This window comes from Lupinus angustifolius, unplaced genomic scaffold, assembly GCF_001865875.1.
Source record: "Lupinus angustifolius cultivar Tanjil unplaced genomic scaffold, LupAngTanjil_v1.0 Scaffold_3_111, whole genome shotgun sequence".
Classification (NCBI taxonomy): Eukaryota; Viridiplantae; Streptophyta; class Magnoliopsida; order Fabales; family Fabaceae; genus Lupinus; species Lupinus angustifolius.
Window position 1 is genome coordinate 9,909 of NW_017716926.1, and position 25,933 is coordinate 35,841.

The 25,933-nt window shown below is 36.6% G+C and overlaps 1 pseudogene; it reads left to right on the forward strand.

Moving 5' to 3' along the window:
- Nucleotides 1-790: 790 nt before the first annotated feature.
- LOC109337256 lies at nt 791-25,105 on the forward strand (annotated as a pseudogene).
- The last annotated feature ends 828 nt before the right edge of the window (nt 25,106-25,933 follow it).

Here is a 25,933-nt window from a genome sequence, read left to right on the forward strand (position 1 = left end):
GAAGCCTCCAAGTCCACATGATGTGAGGGGAAGCGCATCGTAGAGCCATCACAAACCATCTCCATCTCTAAGGCACAAGGGCCTGTGTAGGTGTATCAGTGTCCGTCATTGTTCGATGTCCCCTCCTACAACATCAAGAATCGGTAGCTCTGAATCCTCGCGGTATGGTTCATTTGAACGAGAACACCAACCAAAGACAAGCAAAAAGAAAAGGGAATAAGACATCTAATGAATATTATTCATTGGCGGCATGGAATTACACATAATATCACATTCAGATAGACACCAATATTATACACAATATATTTCGTATACATAAATGCAAATGATGAATGATATTATATCTCAAACTATGAGAATCAATATCCATGAGCTCAATGTATGAATGTTATGTTTATTTTGAGTCATCCTTACACCAATGTCCTCCCAATAAACTATTCGGAAATAACCGAGAGTACAGGTCTTATAACAAGCCGATTTGAATGCACCAAAAATATTCCTCACAAGGATATATGATCATGTGTAACTTGTATTATCATGTGTAGCGTATATACTCTCAAATCTTCCCATGTATAACTCTTTGAATATCAATAGAAGAAAGTTCATTCATCTCCTTACCATACCTATGTGCATGCATGTTTACTTAGATAAATCTCAAGTTATGTAAATATGACGTTCGAACATCATGATCAAAAAAATTTTATGATAATATTTTTCACTAGTAGTTCCAGATAATAAAATTCATTAAAACTTAAACCCAATGCATATGTCAATGGAGAAATGAATTGTTATGTCTAGTAGCAGCAGTGTGAGGAAATACTCCATATAGATTTGTTGACTATTGCTCTCACATAATTAACTTATCATTATTGTTATTATTAATTATTTGGGTGTTGAACTGTGTTTATGATTGGAAAATAGTTGTTGGTTCAGATTTTCTATGAGTCGTTTGAGGAGGATTTTGAAGGGCATCGGATTGTATCCGACAAGGATGACTACAAAGGTATATATATTCTAACTCTTTTTCTATGAGCTAATCAAACCAATGTTTTCATTATTATTAGACTTTATCCAAATGAATGAAAATAAAACTAATTTTGGAAAGTATAACACTACGAAAGGAAAGATTATGCTGACCATTTTAAGGATTTTTTGACGATTAATAATCTATTAATGAAGAGAGAGAAATGTATGGATTGACAACATATCCACCACTCATATTTTAGTTTCATTGATTTTTCAAAAAAAAAAATAGAAATGAATGGTGAATAATATATTAAATACAATGTATAAATATGAAACTCATTAATGAATGTTGCTGGCATTAATATACACAAAAACTAAAGTTTTGCCTACACAATATTAGTAATCAAATCCTTTAGTAATGAAAGTTAAATTTATCTTAATCAAACCTTCTTAATGGGGGTCCACTATGTTTAACATTTGACTTCTCTGCTCCATTAGTATAGTTGCATTTCACAAAGGTGTGATTTCATGAAATGTTTCTCAAAAGTTTTATATCCCCAACCCAAGAATCATTCACAATATAGTATATGCATCATAGTGGTTAGGGATGTCAACGGGTCTAGATGAGTCCGAATAGTATATTATTCGGATTAGCTTTATTGTTTGGGCTCAGATTCACCCCAAACCTATGTTGATACCCATTGGGTATACTACCTATGAGTCCTTGGGTATCCATTTAATCTGCTAGTATCTACAAATTCAAAAATATTAAAAATAATTGTGAAAAATTTATGTAATTGTGTTTTTATTTTCTGAAATCTTATATATTATTTAGACAATTAACAAGAGAAAAAATTATAAAATATAATTTAAAGTTTTAAAGAGAATTTAAATTGATTATTAAACATAACTTATGTTTTCAAACAAACATAAAAAATAAAGTCACTACTTCAACATTATGATATAAAATTGATTTAAAAAGAACTAATTAATCAACATAACATTATATTATGCATATAAATTAACAACATAATATTACATTACATCCTTAACAATATAACATCATTGTTTTATAACATAACAATCACATTTACGAATTAATATGATATTACAATTATGGATTAACAATATAAAATTAAAATTATATTTAACATGATATTACAATTATATTGCTATATATATAGATTTAGGAAGGAACAGTGAGTCTGGGTACCATAGGTCTCAAAATCTCAAATCTTAATTACTTGCGGATTCAAAAATACGGACCCAAACTCCACCTATTGCGGTTAATATCTCATGATACCCACATATTCGGGTACCCATTACCATCCCTGGTAGTGGTCCATCCACATAGTAGAACAATGGATAATCTCATAAATTGCTAATTTGCTAGTACTTAGATAATAATGAAATGCATAAAAGTTTTTTTCACATGGGAAATGTTAATGAGTGGGCATTTGTTAACGAATTCGAAATAGAAAAATGTGCATTAGGAAAGTTTAAGTGTTTTACTTTCCAATATATATTTGCTATGTGCATATATCTTTCCAAGCATGCTTCATTTCTTCCTTAATACTTGTAAGTATTTTAAATTGTGGTTGGAGTCACGATTATAGTTGTGGTTGTCTTTACTGCGATTGAGGTCATTGCGATGCGGATTGTGAATTATTTTGTGAGTAGAAAAATATTTTTGATACCGTTATGCTCTGATGTGACCCAATATGATTGTGTTGCAATCTGATGTAGTCCAAATACAGTTTGATGCAGTTGTATTGTGACTCGTTGCGTTTGTGTCATTGTGATTCGGTGTCACACCACAATTGCGGTGTGATGTGGGTGCAGTGATCACTACAACCGTAATATTGTGGTCACATCACATGATGTGGTCCATAAATTGAAACACTTGTGAAATAGATAGATATTTTGTTCTCATTTATTATTCGGCTTCTAGGTGTCTGGAAGCATGCTAAGAGGATCCTCAACAGTGCAACTCATTTTCTGTTCTTAAATGAGTCTCACAACATATTTTATAATTTTTTACATTTTCTACCTTTAAATGACTTTTCTATTTTTCACTACAATGGTGCAACTCACCATTTGTCCTTAAATGGCCCCACCATTTATCTACTTTCTACGACGTCCACTTAATCAAGTGTTGTTAAATTGTTGAAATTACACATTTAACAACACTCCCTTGAATGAGCGCTATTAAATGTCAACTTTATACTTTTAACTACGCTCATTCAAACGGGTGATATTAAATATCTACTTTTTACTTTTAAAGCGCTCACTTAAACGAACGTTGTTAAATATTTATTTTCTACCTTTAATTGCACTTACTCAAATGAGCACTGTTAAATATTTATTTTCTACCTTTAAGGGCTTTGTGAAAATAAGAATCATGCTCTAATTAGAGAACGGTTCTCTATTTACGGACAAGAACATATCACTCCCAACTTTACCAAAATTTACGGACATTCCTTATTTTGTTAAGGACTACCGCTAGAGATGCTCTAAGTGTGAAGGGCGTGATAATTATGGACTTCTAGTAAGTGAAAAAGCAAGGAAATATATTATAGTCAAAGAACATGACAAACATGTTAGTCTTAAGCTCTGAAGCACGGATTCATCAAACACCCTCACGCGTCGGTGTCCGACACGTATCCGACTCGGATACGCTCGAATTCACGAAGGATACGTATCCATAGAGTATCCAAAAATTAAAAAATAAAATAAAATAAATAAATATCGAGACACATATCAGATTCGTTTTCAATAAAATATAAGATATATGAATTCGTTTTTAATAAAATATAGGATATATAGATTCATTTTTAATAAAATAGGATAAAATAGATTCGTTTTCAATAAAATATAATAACGTAGATTTGTTTTCAATAAAATAGGATAAAACAGATTCGTTTTGGAGGGTAATGATTTTCAATCCATTATATTTTTTACTTTGGATATTTTGATTTACACTTATAATTTTATCATATTTTATGTGTTTTTTATTATTTTATACGTGTATCCTTGAACGTATCGTATCCTGTATTTATAAAAAAAAAGTGTGTCAACGTATCAGATACGTATCGTATTCGACACATGTATCCGTATCTGTGCTTCAACAGTCTTAATCGATTAACACAAAAAACAGTTTTAAACAGAAACTATTTTAATCGATTAATAGAAACAGTATAATCGATTAACACAGGAATATTAATCGATTAAACAGAACCAGTAAGCAATTACAGAAACGATTAAATGCGAAACAAATAACCGATAACAGAACGAATACAGAGCTTACAAATTTGTATATCAGAATAGCTTGCAATACAACAAAAGAACAGAATGTATTAGTTGAATCAAATATACAAATTAAATCGATTGAAAACAGTAAAGAGAGAGAGAGAAACAAATCCTGCAACTCGAATTTTTATCCTGGTTCGTTTGCTGTCCACTGCAAACTACATCCAGGCCTCCCGGCTGACTTGGGAGATTTCCTTCACTATAATCGAATCAATGTAATTTACAAACACATTATCCAATTACAACACTTAGCAAATGACAAGAAATCAAAGAAACTATCCAATGGTTTGACTCCCTTCCTACCGATAAAGAAAACGTTTCTTTCGGCGTAGCCCCAGCCAAAGAATCTCTCGTTCTTTCCTTTTCTTACACTCTAAGCTATGAAGAAACACACAATCTCTACTGGTGATACGACACCAAGAGATTCCCTTTCACAACAATTATACAAGAATTACAAGAGTAATATTAAGCTATACCTAAGCTCAAATACAACATGAAGGCTTTACTCTAATGCACATTTAACACAAACACATGTGAAATGACAAGTATTAGTTATGAAAACAGAAGTTACAGAATCATAAAATTCATGAAAAAACGCATCAAAATATGCATGAACATGTGAGGGAAAACGTGAGAGATTATAACATGAAATGCACTCAATCCTAAAGCAAGGAATCTCTCATTTCTAAACTCACTAATGCAATTAACAAATAGATGCAGCAATTAACACGTAGAATGCTCTAACTCTCTAATAAATGCAACATGCAACTTATGAGATTAATTCTGAAAACGCAGTTTATAAAGAATCAGTCCAGAACCCCAGATAATCGATTAAATACCTTCTTAATCGATTAACGGGACTAAAAATCATAACTGATTCTGTTTTTCAGTTTTTCAGTTTCAACAACTTAAAAATCAGTTAGGTTAATCGATTAACGTAAACCTTTAATCGATTAACTGCATTACAAAAACGTGTTCCAGTGGCAACCACTTTACACAGCAGTTGGGTTAATCGATTAAAGGTATGGTTAATCGATTAACACTAAATAAAATATGTATTTTCAAATAGAAAACATCAAATATGTTATGCACTTAGATAATACATGTTTGACACTTAGTTTTATGCCTAGAATGCATATATACATGTATTTATGTAATGCATGAACATATTATCAAATGAACATATCTCATGGATGAAATGATTTAAAGATAAATGCATATGAGACATGTTTTAGGTGCCCTAAGCCTTCGACTCAACTTAAACTAGAAACTAGTCTAAGCCTAGTACCAAATAAAAGACTTAAGCACGTTGGATTGTTGGTTATCTTCAAGCACTTTTAGGCACACGTTGTCCTCATCAAAACCATGACGTTCAAGGAGAGCTTTCCAAAGTGTTCCTCTTGACATGCACACTTTCAATCTCCCCCTTTTTGATGATGACAAACTCTACATCAAGTTCATCAATTTTAAAGTAACAATTGCTTGATGAATAAGCTTGAAGATTGTGTTGGCAAGGTTGATGGAATGCGCACATTTATCGGAAGCTGTTATAACGATCAACCTGCACAATTGAGAAGCAACAAAACAACCTTTCTCCCCCTTTTGACATTATCAAAAAGATAACCCAGGTCAAAAAAGCTAGGAAGAGATATTAGTTAATCATAAAACAATGTTAATGAATTAATTTGGGTTTTAACAAATTAACCTGTTTCATTTATGGGTAAATTGAACAAATGCGCTTTATTGGACAAAAAATAGCTAATAAGAAGTGAGAATGGCATGCAAGATTTAATCAAATATTAAGCATTGTAAGCATTATTAAATCTCAAATGATCAAGATCCATTCACTAAGGCAAATAAGCTATTTTGACATAATTAAAGCAAAAACACAAAAAAAAAAACATTTGCATAGCATAAAGAGTAAAGAAAGTCATGAAATAGTACAGGCCATAAAGTCAAATAAAAGACAAATAGCAAAATACGAATCAGTTCTGAAAGCAACAACGATAACTAAATCCAGAAGGTGCCACAAGATAAAAATAAACCTAAGGATAGGATAACCTAGGTCTAAGGTCAGCTAAACTAAGGTTGAGGCGGAGGATAGACAGGCTGATCATCAGGCACAGCAGTGTTCTGATTTCCCTGGATAAGCATAGACAGCTTCTGAAATTCTGAGCAGAACATGGCATTCTGAGCCTCAGCGGTAGACTGAATCATAGTCCTCAGCTCCTGAATTTTGTTATCGGTGTAGGCATTCTGACGTTCCTCGTATTGCTCCATACCTGCAAAATAAGAGTCCTTCAGCCCTTGGAAGTGCAGATCCATGCGGTTGTTAAGTCGTTGTTCCATGGCTTCCATCTGAGCTAAACCAAACACAGAGCTCTGAGGTGCTGTTCCAGACGACTCCCCCTGATTAGTTGCATTCTGATTACCCAAATCCTCCTGATGCTCATTATCCGACAAGTCCAGATCAAAGGTGGTATAGTCCTCCTGATACTGCCATGTAGTACCATACTTGTAAATTCCCATCTTATGAATGAGACTCTCACCCACCAAGTGATCTTTATCAGTGTACTCAGTAATGATGGTATCAGAAATGTCAATGCGCAAATAATCAACAATGCGGGATATGAAAATGCTATACGGGAGCAGCTTGGACTGAGACAATGAAACGCTGTTCATGATTTTTAGAATTTCCTCAGGCCAATTGATCATCACGTTATTCTTTACAGCATACATGAAACGCAAATCATTCACAGTAGGCTGTGCATGATTAGTGTTCCGCTGCACTAATATGTAAGCAATAACATAATGCAATAACCTGTTCTCAACAGAAAGTGACCCTGCCTTGGTCAGTTGACCCTGAATATACAGATGAGGGCCCCGAAGGAATGACTTGTACACATCAACGGGATCAAAATTGTCCTTGACCCAAGAACAGTCCCCTATTCCAAAACCAGACGACGATAAACCTCCAACATTCAGAAATAAATCCTCACTCATCTCAAACAAATTACCGGAAATCATGGACCAATATTTGCCATCCTTGTATCTAAAATTAGCGTAAAATTCCCTAACTAGAGCAGGGTATACGCGTCCCTTCAATTCCAAAAACTGAACGGCTCCTTGAGCCTCCATGTCATGCGGAAAACTAAAGTTTTGTTCTGCTAACCAGGTTAAGTCGGCATACCTGATGTATGTAGGCTTGCGGCCTTGAAATTTTGCCAACCGGGTCTCTTGCAAAATGAGGGAATAATAGGGGTCACCGCGGTCCCGAGTGGAGGGTGAGCCGGTTTCCCTTCTTCGAATGCGCGTTGCTGTAGTCTTGACCCTCTTTGGACGACTCTGCTCCATTGAAGATGTTGAACCCGAAACTGAGATTGATGAACAGAGGGGGGGCAAAGCCTAACCTAGGGTTTGGATTGGATGATTCGGAATTGGGTGGATTTTGGATGAAATAGAGCGATTTCGGAAGGTTTGAGAGGTTTAGGATGAGGTTTACTTAATCCTATTGCACCTGGATTAGGATTGTTACTGTTTCAGAAACTCAAAGCACAGAGAGGTTGCGAGAATGCCGAAAAGAGTGCAGAACCGAGACACTGTTTGCCTTTAACGTACTGGTTTTAATCGATTAACGGGATGGTTTAATCGATTAAAATAGTGCAAAATTTGAATTTTTCAAAAAAATTGCCCAGGTAATCGATTAACGGGCTGTTTAATCGATTATATTTTAAAAAATTTGAATTTTCCAGAAAAGAAGAAGCTGCTTTATCTGCAATCCTAGAAAGAATGTGAGTTCTCCCATCATAGACATTTCGAACTCCCCCTGCATCATCTCAGAAAATTCTCTACACAAGATATCATTAGTAGATCCAAATATTATGTCATCTACATAGATTTGTACAAGCAGAACATGATTTTCTGATTTTCTAATAAAAAGCGTTGTGTCAACCAAGCCTCTCTCGAACCCTTTTTCTAAAAGAAAGGTACTAAGTCTGTCATACCAAGCTCTAGGAGCTTGTTTGAGACCATATAGTGCCTTTTTAAGTTTGTAAACATGGTTCGGATATTTAAAATTTTCAAAACCAGGCGGTTGGTCAACATAAACTTCTTCTTGAATGTATCCATTCAGGAAGGCGCTTTTTACATCCATTTGAAAGAGTTTGAAGTTCATTAAAGATGCAAAGGAAAGAAGCATTCTGATGGCCTCTAGTCTGGCTACAGGAGCGTAGGTTTCGTCATAATCGATACCCTCCTCCTGGTTGTAGCCTTTGGCCACCAAACGTGCTTTATTTCGAATTATTAAGCCAGATTCATCAAGTTTATTTCTGAAGACCCATCGAGTACCAATTACGGGATGATCATTAGGTTTGGGGACCAAGTCCCACACATTATAACGCTCAAACTGGTTTAGCTCTTCTTGCATAGCTATACCCCAGTGTACATCCTCAATGGCCTCATCAACGGTCTTAGGCTCAATTTGCGATACAAAAGCTACAAAATTACAGAAATTTCGTAAGGAACTACGGGTTACCACTCCCGTAGATATGTCACCTATAACTTTATCAATTGGGTGAGCTTTCTTTGTTTTCCACACGGTAGGCATGTCTGAGTGCTCTTGAGGTTCGATTTGACCTTCATCATTGGCTCCTTTTTCATTATCCATGTCCTTGGAGTATGCTTCTTCCAAAGCACCTGCAACATCATCAGAAACGACCTTTCTCTTCTCTTTTGGAGAAGATTCGTCAAACTGTACATGGATAGACTCTTCAACTTGCATTAAATATTTGTTAAAGACTCTGAACGCTTTGCTATGAATCGAGTATCCCAAAAATATTCCCTCATCGGCTTTAGAGTCGAATTTCCCTAAGGCCCGCTTTCCATTATTTAATATAAAACATTTGCAACCGAAAGCGTGAAGATGGGATATATTTGGTTTGCGGCCTTTTAAAAGTTCATAAGGAGTTTTGTTCAAGTTTGGCCTTAAGAGTACTCGATTTATAACATAGCATGCAGTATGAACTGCATCAGCCCAGAAGTACTTGGGGGTATTACTTTCGTTAAGCATGGTTCTCGCTAATTCTTCTAAAACACGATTTTTCCTCTCTACAACTCCATTTTGTTGTGGAGTGCGAGGAGCAGAGAACTGATGCAAAATGCCATGCTTATCACAGAATTTGTCGAACTGAAAGTTCTCAAATTCTCCCCCGTGATCACTTCGTATATATATTATTTTTAGGTTAAGTTGGTTTTGGATTTGCTTGGCAAGATTTTTAAAATTTTTGAACGCGTCGCTTTTTGATGATAAAAACAATGTCCATGTAAATCTAGAGAAATCATCAACAATAACTAGAGCGTAGTAACTACCACCAAAACTCATGATTTGTGATGGTCCAAACAAGTCCATATGGAGTAGCTCCAAAGGTCTTGAGGTGGATATCACATTTTTATTTTTAAAAGAGTTTTTGGTTTGTTTACACTTTTGACAAGTGTCACAAATTTCTTTAGTTTTAAAATTCAATTTTGGTAGCCCCTCAACTAGTTCGTTTGATGATAATTTATCTAGATGCTTTATATGGATATGTGCAACACGTCTATGCCATAGCCAGATGTCATCTTCTTTAGAAATAAGGCATTTTGAAAATAATGTAGTGACATCGTCCAAATTAACCATGTAAATATTATTTATACGGTGACCAACAAATTTAACGTTATTAGATAAAATATCACGAATGACACAACAATCAGAATCGAAGGATACACGATTACCTTTATCGCAGAGTTGGCTTATACTCAACAAGTTATGTTCTAGTCCTTCAACATAAAGGACATTATCAATCAGAGTTTGGGATGAGTTACCAACTGTTCCTGTGCCGAGTATCTTTCCCTTGTTGTTGTCTCCATAAGTGACGTATCCTTTTCCTTTAAGTGAGAGATCCAGGAAATTTGATCTATCACCTGTCATATGCCTCGAACACCCACTATCTAAGTACCATTTTTGTCCATGTGTTCGGAGACATACCTGCAAAATAGATTACTTACTTTTCTCAGGTACCCAATTGGTGTTGGGTCCTTTTCTGTTAGTGATTAGGGAATTATCTCCCTTCTTTTTCCATACATAAACTCCGCTAGGTATACCATACTTTTTGATATAGCATGAATGATAAGTATGACCATATGTGTTACAATAAAAACAAGTAGGAGAATGCTTATGATATTTGTTTTTAGCTTGAGCTACCGGTTTTCTATATGGTCGCTTCTTTTTAGCAGTGCGAGTATAACCTAGACCAGTTCGATCACCAACATTTCTAGTTTGATTAAGCAGGTTATCTAATTGCAGTTTACTGTTTGTGAGACGTGTGAGTTTTTCATTTAGTTTAAAATTGTCCTCTTGCAAAGTCTCGCAAGTCTCACAGACAGGTTTTTGACATAAGTTACTAGCAGAGCAGTTACATGAACTACAAGAATAGATGAGATCTAAAGTTTCATTTTCCAGTTTTAATTCATCTAATTCTTTTTGTAATTGGCTTATTTTTTGTTCGTTTATCAGGATTATTCTTTTCCTATCAATGTTAATTCTAGCCAATTTCTTTAATTCATCATGCAACTCGACATAAGCATCATACAATACATCATAAGGAGGTGAATCATTCGAAGTGGATGAGGTGTCAGAATATACCTCATCATTGCCCTTGCATGAGTCTGAATTTGTATTGATGTCAGATCTGGCCATCAGACACAGCTTTGCTGACTCCTCCTCACTATAGGTGCTCGATGTCGATTCCTCCTCAGGTACATCCCAAACGATGTAAGCTTTCTTGGATTTGAAGTCCCTGGGAGTGCTCTTCTCTGAATCAACCTTCTTTAGGTAGGTTGGACACTGAAACCTCATGTGCCCTACCTTTCCACACTCATGGCAAGTGAAGCGATCCTTGTTATTCTTGCCTTTACTGGTTGACTCTTTCGCTTCCTTCTTTTGAAACTTTTTGAGTCCTCCTTTTCTTTTAATGAATTTGCTAAATTTTCGGACTAGGAGACCCATAGTTTCATCATCTAGATCGGAATCAGATTCATCATCAATTTTCTCTTCTTTGTCTTTGGAGGTCGTGGCCTTCAAAGTGATGCTCTTCTTCTTCCGGTCTGATTCTTCATTCATGGTCAAGCGACCCAACTCCATTTCATGCTCTTGAAGTTTTCCAAATAAAGTAGCTAAAGGCATAGAATCTAAATCTTTAGACTCAACAATTGCAGTCACCTTTGGTTGCCATCTCCTGTCAAGACAACGCAAAACTTTATTAGTTAGTTCACCTCTAGCAAATGATTTATCGAGAGCAACTAAATGGTTGACAATATGAGTGAATCGCTTTTGCATATCACATATTGATTCGCTTGGTAACATGCGAAACAACTCATATTCGTGGGTCAGCGCGTTCAGTCTTGCGCGCTTGACTTCGCTAGTGCCTTCGTGAGTCACTTGTAAAGTGTCCCACATTTCTTTCGCATTATGGCACTGCGAGACCCTAAAGAATTCATCATATGATAGGGCCGATGTGATGATGTTTTTGGCGCGCAGGTTATGCTGGACCTTTTTGCGCTCATCATCGGTCCATAAACTTTTCGGTTTATCTTTAGGTTGATCGTCCACAAGATGTTGTGGAACGTAAGGGCCGTTGACTACGGATTCCCAAATATCCGAGTCTATGGCCTCAATAAAAATTTGCATGCGCACTTTCCAGTAGGCATACCCTTCACCACTGAATATTGGTGGTCGATTAATGGATGACCCATCACCACCAAATGGATTTGAAGAACCCATTCCTTTTCCCTTTAGGATCACGAATACGCGGTTGAGCTAGCACTTCGTACTAGCTCTGATACCACTTGTTAGGTATCAGTGGTTACAATACACCTAGAAGGGGGGGGTTGAATAGGTGTCGCGGTTAGAATTACCGCTTTTCGCAAATCAACACTTAATGCTGAATCAACCCTATTTAATCGATTAAGGAGAAAAGGATAATCGATTATAAGCACAGTCTTAATCGATTAACACAAAAAACAGTTTTAAACAGAAACTATTTTAATCGATTAATAGAAACAGTATAATCGATTAACACAGGAATATTAATCGATTAAACAGAACCAGTAAGCAATTACAGAAACGATTAAATGCGAAACAAATAACCGATAACAGAACGAATACAGAGCTTACAAATTTGTATATCAGAATAGCTTGCAATACAACAAAAGAACAGAATGTATTAGTTGAATCAAATATACAAATTAAATCGATTGAAAAACAGTAAAGAGAGAGAGAGAAACAAATCCTGCAACTCGAATTTTTATCCTGGTTCGTTTGCTGTCCACTGCAAACTACATCCAGGCCTCCCGGCTGACTTGGGAGATTTCCTTCACTATAATCGAATCAATGTAATTTACAAACACATTATCCAATTACAACACTTAGCAAATGACAAGAAATCAAAGAAACTATCCAATGGTTTGACTCCCTTCCTACCGATAAAGAAAACGTTTCTTTCGGCGTAGCCCCAGCCAAAGAATCTCTCGTTCTTTCCTTTTCTTACACTCTAAGCTATGAAGAAACACACAATCTCTACTGGTGATACGACACCAAGAGATTCCCTTTCACAACAATTACACAAGAATTACAAGAGTAATATTAAGCTATACCTAAGCTCAAATACAACATGAAGGCTTTACTCTAATGCACATTTAACACAAACACATGTGAAATGACAAGTATTAGTTATGAAAACAGAAGTTACAGAATTATAAAATTCATGAAAAACGCATCAAAAATATGCATGAACATGTGAGGGAAAACATGAGAGATTATAACATGAAATGCACTCAATCCTAAAGCAAGGAATCTCTCATTTCTAAACTCACTAATGCAATTAACAAATAGATGCAGCAATTAACACGTAGAATGCTCTAACTCTCTAATAAATGCAACATGCAACTTATGAGATTAATTCTGAAAACGCAGTTTATAAAGAATCAGTCCAGAACCCCAGATAATCGATTAAATACCTTCTTAATCGATTAACGGGACTAAAAATCATAACTGATTCTGTTTTTCAGTTTTTCAGATTTAACACTTTAAAATCAGTTAGGTTAATCGATTAACGGGAACCTTTAATCGATTAACTGCATTACAAAAACGTGTTCCAGTGGCAACCACTTTACACAGCAGTTGGGTTAATCGATTAAAGGTATGGTTAATCGATTAACACTAAATAAAATGTGTATTTTCAAATAGAAAACATCGAATATGTTATGCACTTAGATAATACATGTTTGACACTTAGTTTTATGCCTAGAATGCATATATACATGTATTTATGTAATGCATGAACATATTATGAAATGACATATCTCATGGATGAAATGATTTAAAAGATAAATGCATGTGAGACATGTATTAGGTGCCCTAAGCCTTCGACTCAACTTAAACTAGAATCTAGTCTAAGCCTAGTACCAAATAAAAGACTTAAGCACGTTGAATTGTTGGTTATCTTCAAGCACTTTTAGGCACACGTTGTCCTCATCAAAACCATGACGTTCAAGGAGAGCTTTCCAAAGTGTTCCTCTTGACATGCATACTTTCACATAGGTCTTAAGGATGGAACTGTTGTTTTTCAGTTTGAGACCCGCCTTCAGAATGGCCTCAAATGTGGTTGCACATATCTTAAGTATCTTCGACCGCAAGAGGTTGGATGGAAACCGAAGGAGTTTGACAATGAAGCTCCATATTCGATCATGTTTGGTCTCCCAAGAGTGGGGAATATGTTGAACACAAACCCAAATCATTTATAACAAAATTTTTGTATATATCTATACCAACCCAATAGGATTTTTCCTAGTAATAAATAACACACCTCTTTTAATTTCTCATTAGTTGTCATAATAATACATTTAGGAATTTAGCAAAACATCATTGAACTGGAATGAGACTCCTCTCCTGTAATGGAGAGGCCAGTGATACCAAAAACCAAAGAAAATGTTATATACTTTTACATTTATACCCTTATGTTTATTATGATAAGACAAATTTACCCTTCAAACTAAAGGGAAAAATTACACTTACCTCTCCATTAATGGAGAGGAGCCTAACCCATTGAATTGATATATATAGATAAAGAAATTTGGCATAGAAGATCTGGATTCATCTAACACCATCTAAAGTCTCCACCATTTGTTCCATTGGACACACTATCTCATGTCTACACCGCTATTTTGAAGTCAGGTAACGGATTGCAAATTTAGATTGACGGAGAGGAGAAAACAAAGGCAAATTTCTTATCTTCTGATGACTTTCAGCCTCCACTTATCCCTTCCAAGACAATCCCAGATCCCGATGATAACAAACTTTGGGACTGGGATGAGAGACCCAAAATTCCAGACCCAGATGTAGTAAAGCTAGAGAACTGGGATGATGATGCACCAGTGGAAACTGAAGATGGAGAAGCTATGAAACCTGAACGATAGTTAGATGATGAGCGGGAGGAAATAGAGGACCTAGATGCAATAGAACCCGAAGATTAGGAAGAGGAGGAGGATGGTGAATGGGAAGTTGTAAAGTTTGATAACCTGGAGTGCGAAGCAATGTCTGGTTGTGGCGAGTGGAAGAGGCCAACGAAGAGGAATCCGACATATAAGGGAAAATAGAGTGCCACTTAATTGATAACCCTCATTATAAAGGTATACGGAAGCCTCAAGAGATTCCAAACCCTGTCTCATTTGCACTCGAAAAGCCTGATTTTGAGCCTATTGTTGCTATTGGGATTGAGATTTGGACAATGGAAGATGGCATATTGTTTGACAATATTTTGATAGCTACCGATAATAAGATCACAACATCCTATCATGAGACTACATGGAAGACCAAATTTACCATCGAAAAAGAGAAACAGAAGTATGCGCCCATGAAATTAAAGAATGTTGTAGTTTCTTCTCTTACTTGTCCTCTTGTCTTACTTTCCATTTCCAACCTTTCCTTATTGTCTTTCTTATATATGATGTTAATTGTTTACCTTTCAGAGGAAGGTATTTGACCTTTTATACAAGATTGTACATATTTCATTCTTGAGTGACCACAAGCATAAGGTATATGTCAGCACCAAATATCAAACTAACATCAACCTTTTCTTTAGGTACAAGTATGTTTCTGCTATGAAAGAAAATGAGGAGAGCACATGTCATATCAAGCCAAAGGAAGGGGTCCCACAGAAGAATAATTATGTTAGCAAAGATCAGGGAATGTAAGTACCAAGAAAGGGAAATAGGAAACACATGATCAACACTAGGCTGCAGGATTACGTGCACCCATAGGCTATATTTATGCAATGATGATAGAAGCATTAGGCATGCATGTAATGAGAGAATAGCCTCTTATTTCTTCTTCCTTTTATTCTATCTTAATACATCAAGTGTAACTGAATTGTTTTCCTTCTAATTCCATAACATATACTATATTCCATCCAATTCCCTTCTCTTAATTATCCTGCACATTACAATTGGTGCTTTCATCTCACCATGGCAAAAAACACCCGGTTGAAAGAGCTCAACACTAAGGTCAGGCGCAATGCTGAAGCCATTGAAAAGCTCTACAATGACATTCATGAGTAGGTGGCTAGGTTAGAAATGTTAGGTATCAGTGGTCTTGGAACACCTAGAAGGGGGGGTTGAATAGGTGTAGAGGTTAACAAGTACCGCTTCTTGAACCAAAACCCAACTGCTGGAAAAACAGTCCAGTTAATCGATTAACAGCAGTGTTTAATCGATTAACTATTTCACAGAACAGAATGATCAGACAGGCAAATTGCACAGTAATTAAAACACAATTGAACATATATGATTCATATATTTTTATGCACAGATATTAAGTATATGGCAGTAAACAAATATCCAACTTTTTAATTACAGAGTCAATTTATGATGGCAAGAAACATACGGAACAGTGCAAAAAGGATTTTTATCCTGGTTCGTTTGCGGTCTACTACAAACTACATCCAGGCCTCCCCTTTTGGATCAGGGAGATTTTCTTTCTTCACAATATTGAATAAAGGATACAAATACCAATTCAATTACAAGCACATAGGAAGCTCCCTTCTTGAAATCTAGGATCTCTAAAACTTGGTTTGACTCTACCCTTCGCCTCTTGAGAAAACCTTTCTCGCGAACTAGCCCCAGCCTAGATTCTTATCATCAACTCAAGACCTCCTACCCTTGGTGAAGAACTTCAATATCTATGGTGATCTCACACCAAGAGACAAATCCAGACTACTCAAAAACACGTTAAACAACAAGGTATACTAAGCACAATAATGCTTAAAATATGACAAGATAAAGACTCAAAGATTAACCCTTTTACTAATCACTTAAGCCATCAATATCAGAATGAGTTAAGCAATATCAGTATATAAATGATTTCTTTCTATCAAAATCTAATGCATGATCATGTGAGCAATATAAGAATGGATACGAAATTATGCAAAAATAGAAAGCATATTTCATCAATTAAAACAGCATTATCTCTCTTCTCACACATGCAACTCTCTTACAAAAACAAAGTAAAATATGTCTGAAAAATGCTCTCTAAACAGCCCTATACAATAGAATGTAATGCTATGGGTTTCCGAGTAATGCCTTGTATTTATAGCATGGAGAATAAGTGGTTTCATTCGTTGCAAAAACAGTTAAACAGGTAAGCAGTTAAAACAGCTAAAACAGATTTCAGTTATAACATATAATAGACTAGTTAATCGGATAAGGCTTCCATTTAATTGGTTAACAGGACAACAGAATGACACAAAATTCAGTTAAAATAGAAAATACATATTCAACAGAAAAGCAGTTAGGTTAATCGATTAAGTTACCCCGTTAATCGATTAACTGGAACATTTATGCATATGTTTCAAATGGTAAACTCTTCATCCGAGGTGCTTGATGTTGTTTCTTCCTCCGGTACATCCCGTACGATGTAGGCGTTCTTTGATTTGAAGTCCCGGGGATTGCTCTTCTCTTAATCAACTCTTTTCAAATAAGTAGGGCATTGATACTTCATGTGTCCTGGCTTACCACATTCATGGAAAGTGAAGCGCTCTTTTGTCTTGCCTTTCTTTGTTGATTTTCGCGCTTCTTTCTTTTGGAATCGTCTAAGTCCTCCTTTCTTCTTCAAGAAATTTCTAAATTTTCGTACTAGGAGGTTTAGCGTTTCCTCGTCAATGTCTGAATCGGAGTCTTCATTTTCTATCTCTTCCATAGGTTCTGATGTTGAAGCTTTGAGAGATATTCCCTTCTTTTTGCAATCGGACTCCTCATGCATTGTCAAACGCCTAAGCTCCATCTCATGCTCCTGAAGCTTTCCAAAGAGTGTTGCCAAAGGCATGGAGTCTAGGTCCTTGAACTCCATGATTGCTGTTACTTTAGGTTGCCATCTCCTGTCAAGACAGAGTAAGACTTTATTAGTGAGCTCTCCTTTGGTGAACACCTTATCTAAAGCGATAAGATGGTTGATGATGTGAGTGAATCATTTTTGCATATCGCCGATTGATTCACTCATTAGAAAACGAAATAATTCGTATTCATGAGTTAGCGCTTGACTGCGCATTTAATCGGAGTCTTCATGAGTCACTTGTAAAGTGTCCCACATTTCCTTGGCACTTTGGCATTGGGACACCCGAAACAATTCATCGTAGGATAGGGCTGATGTAATGATGTTCTTGGCGTGAAGGTTGAACTGGACCTTCTTGCGCTCCTCATCGATCCATAGGCTTTTCTTTCAGTTCGCCATCCACTAAGTGACGTGGGGCGAAGGGGCCACTAAATACGGATTCCCAAATATCCGAATCAATAGCCTCAATGAATATTTTCATTCGGACTATCCAGTAGGCGTAACCCTCGCCACTGAATACGGGAGGGCGGTTAATGGAAGCGCCATCACCGGCAAAGGGGTTGGTGGAACCCATTTTTATTCCCTTCGGATCACGCGGATGCGGTTGAGCTAGCACGTCGTACTAGCTCTGATACCACTTATTAGGTATCAGTGGTCTAGGAACACCTAGAAGGGGGGTTGAATAGGTGTAGCGGTTAACAAGTACCGCTTCTTGAACCAAAACCCAACTGCGGGAAAAACAGTCTAGTTAATCAATTAACAGTAGGATTTAATCGATTAACTATTGCACAGAACAGAATGATCAGACAGGCAAATTGAACAGTAATTAAAACACAATTGAACAGATATAATTCATATATTTTTATGCACATATATTAAGTATATGGCAGTAAACAAATATCCAACTTTTCAATTACATATTCAATTTATGATGGCAAGAAACATAAAGAAGATAAAGAAAGAAAGAACAATGTAAAAAGGATTTTTATCCCGGTTCGTTTGCGGTCCACTGCAAACTACATCCAGGCCTCCCCTTCTAGATCAGGGAGATTTTCTTTCTTCACAATATTGAATAAAGGATACAAATACCAATTCAATTACAAGCACATAGGACGCTCCCTTCTTGAAATCTAGGATCTCTAAAACTTGGTTTGACTCTACCCTTCGCCTCTTGAGAAAACCTTTCTCGCGAACTAGCCCCAGCCAAGATTCTTATCCTCAAATCAAGATCTCCTAGCCATGGTGAAGAACTTCAATCTCTGTGGTGATCTCACACCAAGAGACAAATCTAGACTACGCAAAAACATGCTAAACAGCAAGGTATACTAAGCACAATAATGCTTAAAATATTTCAAGATAAAGACTCAAAGATTAACCCTTTTACTAATCACTTAATCCATCAATATTAGAATGAGTTAATCAATATCAGTATACAAATGATTTCTTTCTATAAAAATATAATGCATGATCATGTGAGCAATATAAGAATGGATTCGAAATTATGCAAAAACAGAAAGCAACTCTCTTCTCACACATGCAACTCTCTTGCAAAAACACAGTAAAATACTTATGCAAAATGCTCTCTATACAATAGAATGCAATGCTATGAAGAATAAGTGGTTTCATTCGTTGCAAAAACAGTTAAGCAGGTAAAACAGCTCAAACATATTTCAGTTATAACATATAACAGACTAGTTAATCGATTAAGGCTTCCATTTAATCGATTAACAGGACAAAAGAATGACATAGAATTCAGTTAAAACAGAAAACACATATTCAACAGGAAAGCAGTTAGGTTAATCGATTAAGTTACCATGTTAATCATTTAACTGGAACATTTATGCATATGTTTCAAATGGTAAACTTCTCATATGTTATGCACAATATATATACATGCTTTACCAATTATATTATGCCTAATATGCACATATAACATGTATGATAGATGCATGAACATACAATTAACTAGATGATGTATCTCATGAATATGATAGTTCAATTAAGATTGCTTAAGAGACTAGCATCTAGGTTTACCTAACCTATACTCACTTACTTCGGCAAACATCCTAGACTACTTAGATTATAGACTCATTTTATATCCTAGTCTAGACATGACCAAATGAGCATAAGGCCTATTGATTGTTGAGTCATCTTCAAGCTTTGTTAAAACCTTGTCTTCATCAAAACGTAGGCAAAGACATGCTAGTGCTATTCTTGACACTTTGCACTTTCAAGAAATAGCTAACTCTAGCCGTTTTGAACAACTGGAGCCAATGCAAGCAACCACATATAGCAAATTTTCTCATATCACAACTGCGCTTGACATGTTACTGAACCAAAACCATCAACGTAACTCCCATGGTGCTAGTAACTCAAACAGACAATCATTCCAGGTAAGAAACATCAAACTGGAATTTCCTCGTTTCGATGGCAACAATATGCTGGAATGAATTTTTCGTGCAGAACAATTCTTCGATTATTATGCTACCTCAGATGCAGATCGCTTGACTATTGTGTCAGTACACTTGGATAAAGATGTAGTGCCTTGGTTCTAGATGATGCAATGCTCTACCCCCTTCTAGTCCTGGGCGGCTTTTACACGAGCCGTAGAACTAGATTTCGGCCCATCCATTTATGAATGTCCAAGAGTGACACTGTTCAAGCTCACATAAATCGGTACTGTCACTGATTATTATTTGCAATTTACTTCCTTGGCAAATCGTATTTATGGCTTGAGCATTGATGAATTGGTGGATTGTTTTTTAAGTGGTCTAAACCCGGATATTAAAAGAGAGGTGATGATCCGTACCCCCGTCTCAATTGTTAAGGTCGTATCCCTTGCTAAGGTTTATGAAGAAAAATACTCCACTACCCACAAACCACATAAACCCACATCTGCCAACCCTTATACACATTGAACACCCTTCTATGCACACAAACCAAACCATAACCCGAAACCAACACACACACCTCTCCTTCCCACTCCCCCAACAAGACCAATGAACCCATACCAAAAAAATCCGAATATCAAATGAATTTCGCCACTTGAGATGCAACTAAGAAGAGAAAAGGGTCTTTGTTATTGGTGTGATGACCAATTTTCTCCAACTCACAAATGTCCAAACCGCCAAGTCCTAATGATGCAAGTTGAGGATTCAGAGGATGACAACATTGAGGAACAACTTGCCTATCCACCCAAAATAACCAACCCCGAAACTTCCCTCACCAACAATGACCATCACCTTTCCCTTAATGCCATGAAAGGGACCACTAGCAAGGGTATCTTGCATTTCACATGCCAGATTGGACGACTCAGTGTTCAAGTCTTGATAGATGGAGGTAGTTCAGACAATTTTTGCAACCACGAATTGCTGACTTCCTCAAAATGCCAATAGAATTAGGTCCAATTGTTAATGTTCTGTTGGGAAATGGCCAAAGTATGGCTACAGAGGGGGTCATTTCCAACCTGACTATCACAATCCAAGGCCACCAATTACTAGTACCAGTATTGTTATTTCCTGTGGCAGGTGCCGATATTATATTGGGTGCATCTTGGCTTGCCACCCTGGGTCCCCATATAGCAGATTATGCAGCTCTCACATTAAAATTTCTCTGCCAAAGCAAGTTTATAACACTACAAGGAGAAAGGGAGAATCCACCCAAATTGTCCCAATTTCATCATATCAGACGCATGGTATCCACTAATGCCATTGCTGAATCCTTTTCCATTCAACTACTCCATTCCGCCTCAAACAGGGATGCCTTGCCAAACCTGCCTCACGAGATAGCACCTGACATAGTCAACTATTGCAGACATTCAAATCCATTTTTCAGATCCCAACTACACTACCCCCTCCTCACATCCAGAACCATGCTATGCCTTTACTAGATGACTCCAAACCAGTCAAAGTCCGACAATACAGATACCCACATAGCCAAAAAGAGCAGATTGAAAAAATGGTACATGAGATGCTAGACCAAGGAATCATACAACCTAGTACTAGTCCTTTCTATTCACCAATCATTCTTGTAAAAAAAGGATGGTACCTGGAGATTTTGTGTTGACTATAGAGCGTTAAATGTAGTGACAATAAAGGATAGTTTCCTGATGCCAACCGTAGATGAATTGCTTGACGAACTATTTGGTGCTAAGTTCTTTTCTAAGCTCGACCTCCGATCAGGATATCATCAAATCTTGCTGCAACCAGAGAATTGACATAAAACGACTTTTAGAACACATCATGGCCACTATGAATGGTTGGTCGTGCCTTTCGGCTTAACCAATGCCTCTGCTACATTCCAACACTTAATGAACCAGATTTTCTAGGATGCCTTAATAAAATATGTTATAGTTTTCTTCGACGATATCCTCATTTATAGCCCAACTTGGCAAGATCACTTAACACATCTAGAGAAGGTATTACAAGTGATTCAGCAAAATGTTTTGTTTGTGAAGTTGTCCAAGTGTTCTTTTGGTGTTCTAGAAATTGAATACTTGGGTCATGTTGCTTCGGGCCAGGGAGTATCCATGGAGGCTAGTAAAGTCCAAGCAATTCTTCAATGGCCAACTCCAAAAAATGTGAAGCAATTGTGTGGCTTTTTGGGCATCACAGGTTATTATAAGTGTTTTATTCAAGCCTATGCTAGAATTGCTGCTCCTTTAACGGAATTACTTAAAAAGGACAATTATAGATGGACTCAAGTCACTGATTCGGCATTTAGAAAGCAGAAGGAAGCTATGATAACTGCACCAGTGTTGGGATTACCAAACTTCCAACAACCTTTTGTATTGGAAATAGATGCTTCGGGAGTGGGCATCGGTGCAGTTTTGCATCAGCAGGGTCATCCAATTGCATACTTTTCAAAGAAGCTTGCACCTCGGACACAAAAGAAGTCAGCCTATTTTCGCGAAATGCTAGCCATTGCCAAATTCATAAAAGCTTGAGAAGTCTGATGAATCAAAGCTTACAAACACCAGAGTAGCAAGAATGGCTTCATCGCTTTTTGGGCTATGACTTCATCATCGAATATAAACCAGGAAAAGAAAACTTGGCCGTTGATGCACTCTCTCGTGTTCTGTATTTGTCTAGGTCAGAACCAACAAATTCCATCGTAGCAAGCATAAAAGAAGCATTGCATAGAGACTCCAAGTTGCAAGAATTAATGCACCAATGCAAGGAACAGCCATTGTTGCACCCTAATTATTCAGTGCGAGGTGATTTGTTATATTGGAAGGCAAGAATTATGGTCCCTCACAAGCATAACTTACGCCAACAAATCCTATATGAACTACATAGTTCACCAATTGGAGGTCATTCTGGAATTACACGAACACTGGCCCGAGTGCAACAACAATTCTATTGGCCAGATATGAAACAAGATGTGCACAAGTTTGTCCGAACTTGTATTGTTTATCAACAGGCCAAGACATTACACACCAAATCTGCAAGATTACTACAACCATTGCCTATTCCCTCCCTAGTATGGGAAGACATAGCTATGGATTTTATTACAGGGCTTCCAGTTTCTTATGGTTTCAATACTATCATGGTTGTTGTTGATCGATTGACTAAATATGCCCATTTCATTGCTCTCAAAAATGACTACACTAGAAAATCTGTGGCTGAGATCTTTATGACACATATTCTCAAGTTGCATGGTATGCCCAAATCCATTGTGTCGGATAGAGACAAGGTTTTCACTAGCTCTTTCTGGAAACACTTGTTTCAAATACAAGGCACCAAGTTAGCCATGAGCTCAGCATATCACCCACAACCAGACGGACAATCTGAAGTGGTGAATAAGGGTGTGGAAATGTTCCTTCGATGCTTCACTTTTCACAATCCAAAATCATGGTTCAAAGCTTTAAGCTCAGCAGAGTTGTGGTACAACACATCACTCCATACTGGTATTGGCATGTCACCATTTAAAGCTCTTTATGGGAGAGATCCACCTACCTTGGTTCGATATAGTCCTCAAGCCTCAGATCATGTGTCTCTATAGAACTAATTGATCAACAGAGACACTATCCTACAACAGCTGAAGCAGCATTTACATAAAACTCAACTCTACATGAAGAACCAAGCCGACAAACATAGAACTGGTATTTCTTTGGCAATGGGCGATTTTGTCTTGGTCAAGCTCTAACCATATAGGCAACATTCTATTCAACTGAGACGCAACCAGAAACTGGGAACGCGATACTTCGGCCCATTTCCAATTGTAACAAAAATTGGCAATGTTGCTTATAAATTACAATTGCCACAAACAGCTCGCATACACCCAGTTTTCCACATCTCTCAACTTAAACCTTTTAAAGATGTCCCTCATGATCAGTACATGCCTTTACCATTGACAACAATAGATACAGGCCCCATCCTTGCTCCATTGGCCATTCTAAACACCAGATCCATCAAACAAGGTTCCCAACTTATCCCTCAGATCCTAGTGCAATGGGAAAATACTGCTCCAACTAAAGCTACATGGGAGCATCTTCGTGACATGATGGATAGCTTTCCTAACCTCAACCTTGAGGACAAGGTTGTCATAAATGGGGATGGTATTGCAATGAAAGAAAATGAGGAGAGCGCATGCCATATCAAGCCAAAGGAAGGGGTCCCACAGAAGAATAGTTCTGTTAGCAAATATCAGGGAATGTCAGTACCAAGAAAGGGAAATAGGAAACGCATGATCAACACTAGGCTGCAAGATTACATGCACCCATAGGCTATATTTATGCAATGATGACAGAAGCTTTAGGTATGCATGTAATGAGACAATAGCCTCTTCTTTCTTCTTCCTTTTATTCTATCTTAATGCATCAAGTGTAACTGAATTATTTTCCTTCTAATTCCATAACATATACTATATTCCATCCAATTCCCTTCTCTTAATTTTCCTGCACATTACAGTTTCTTCTGTGGAATATAACATAAACGTTATGCTTCTATGCCAGATATCATAGAAATGACTGAGAAGCAACCAAATCTCACTATTGGATTTCTTGTAGCCATTCTTGTTGTCTTCATTACACTTTCTGCTAGGATCATATTTGGTGGGAAGAAGAAGTGTGTAAGTCGCGAAACTCTTCTAATGCATCCTTTTGGGTTTCAGCTCTATTTTCTTTGATAGCATTGTTTATGTTTTTAAGTTCAATTCTTAACCATGTTTCTTCTTGTACAAGGAAGTGTGGAGAAGAACATAGAACAACCAAAAAGTTCCAATAACCAAGCTGGTAAAGAGAATGAACAGAACATGGAGGAAAAATCTACTGCTCCATGTAAAAGGACAAAGACAGAGACGTGAAATGATTGAAACTTGAAGCTGAATATCACATCATTCACCATAAATAAATTTCAAAGTTAGTTGAATTTTAGGTACATTGTTTGCATTCTTCCTTTGTTTTGGTAAAAATAGAAAAGATTATATGCATAAAGATTATAGAAAAGATTTTGCAGACTTGTGTTTGAGCTAATTGAATTGTAAAATTGTTTAATTTTTTCTAGTTATGGAATTTTTTTTCACTCAACTTAGCTTATCTAGCAATGGTACTAATACCGTAAAACAAGCTAACAAAGTTTGTTATTCCATTCAAATTCAAGTATTTATGTAAACAGAATATCTTGGAGCAGATTTGGATTTGTTAATGCTTATGAGATATTCTAGGAACATGTTAATGATCATGAGAGATTCTAGAAGCATATTTAAATTTCTTAAGATATTATTTAGATTTGTTAAGATATTATATGATCAATCTTTGTGTATATATACACCACATCATTGATGAATAAAAGCATCTGGATTTTTTTCTTTTACATGGTATCAGAGCAAACTAAACACTTTAAAGTAAATAAATAACAGTCATGATGAACAAAGGAGAGAATTCCTTGACATCCTCAAAAATTGATGATGCTCAAAGGAGGAAGCCATCTCCCTATGATCTCAATTCAAGCGACAATCCTGGAAATATAATCGCTCAGATGCAGCTAAATGGTGAAAACTATGATAAATGGGCTAGAGCTATGAAAAGGTCATTGAGAGCCAAAACAAAGTAGGGTTTCATCGACAAAACCATAGTAGAATCCATAGAAGGAACTCCAGATTTGGAGGATTGGTGTACTATTGGTATCATGGATCTTGAATATAGTTGAACCGACTCTACGAACTTCCATATCATACTTGGAAACAACCAAGGACATTTGGGATGACATCAAAGAAAGATTCTATGTTGTGAATGGCCTC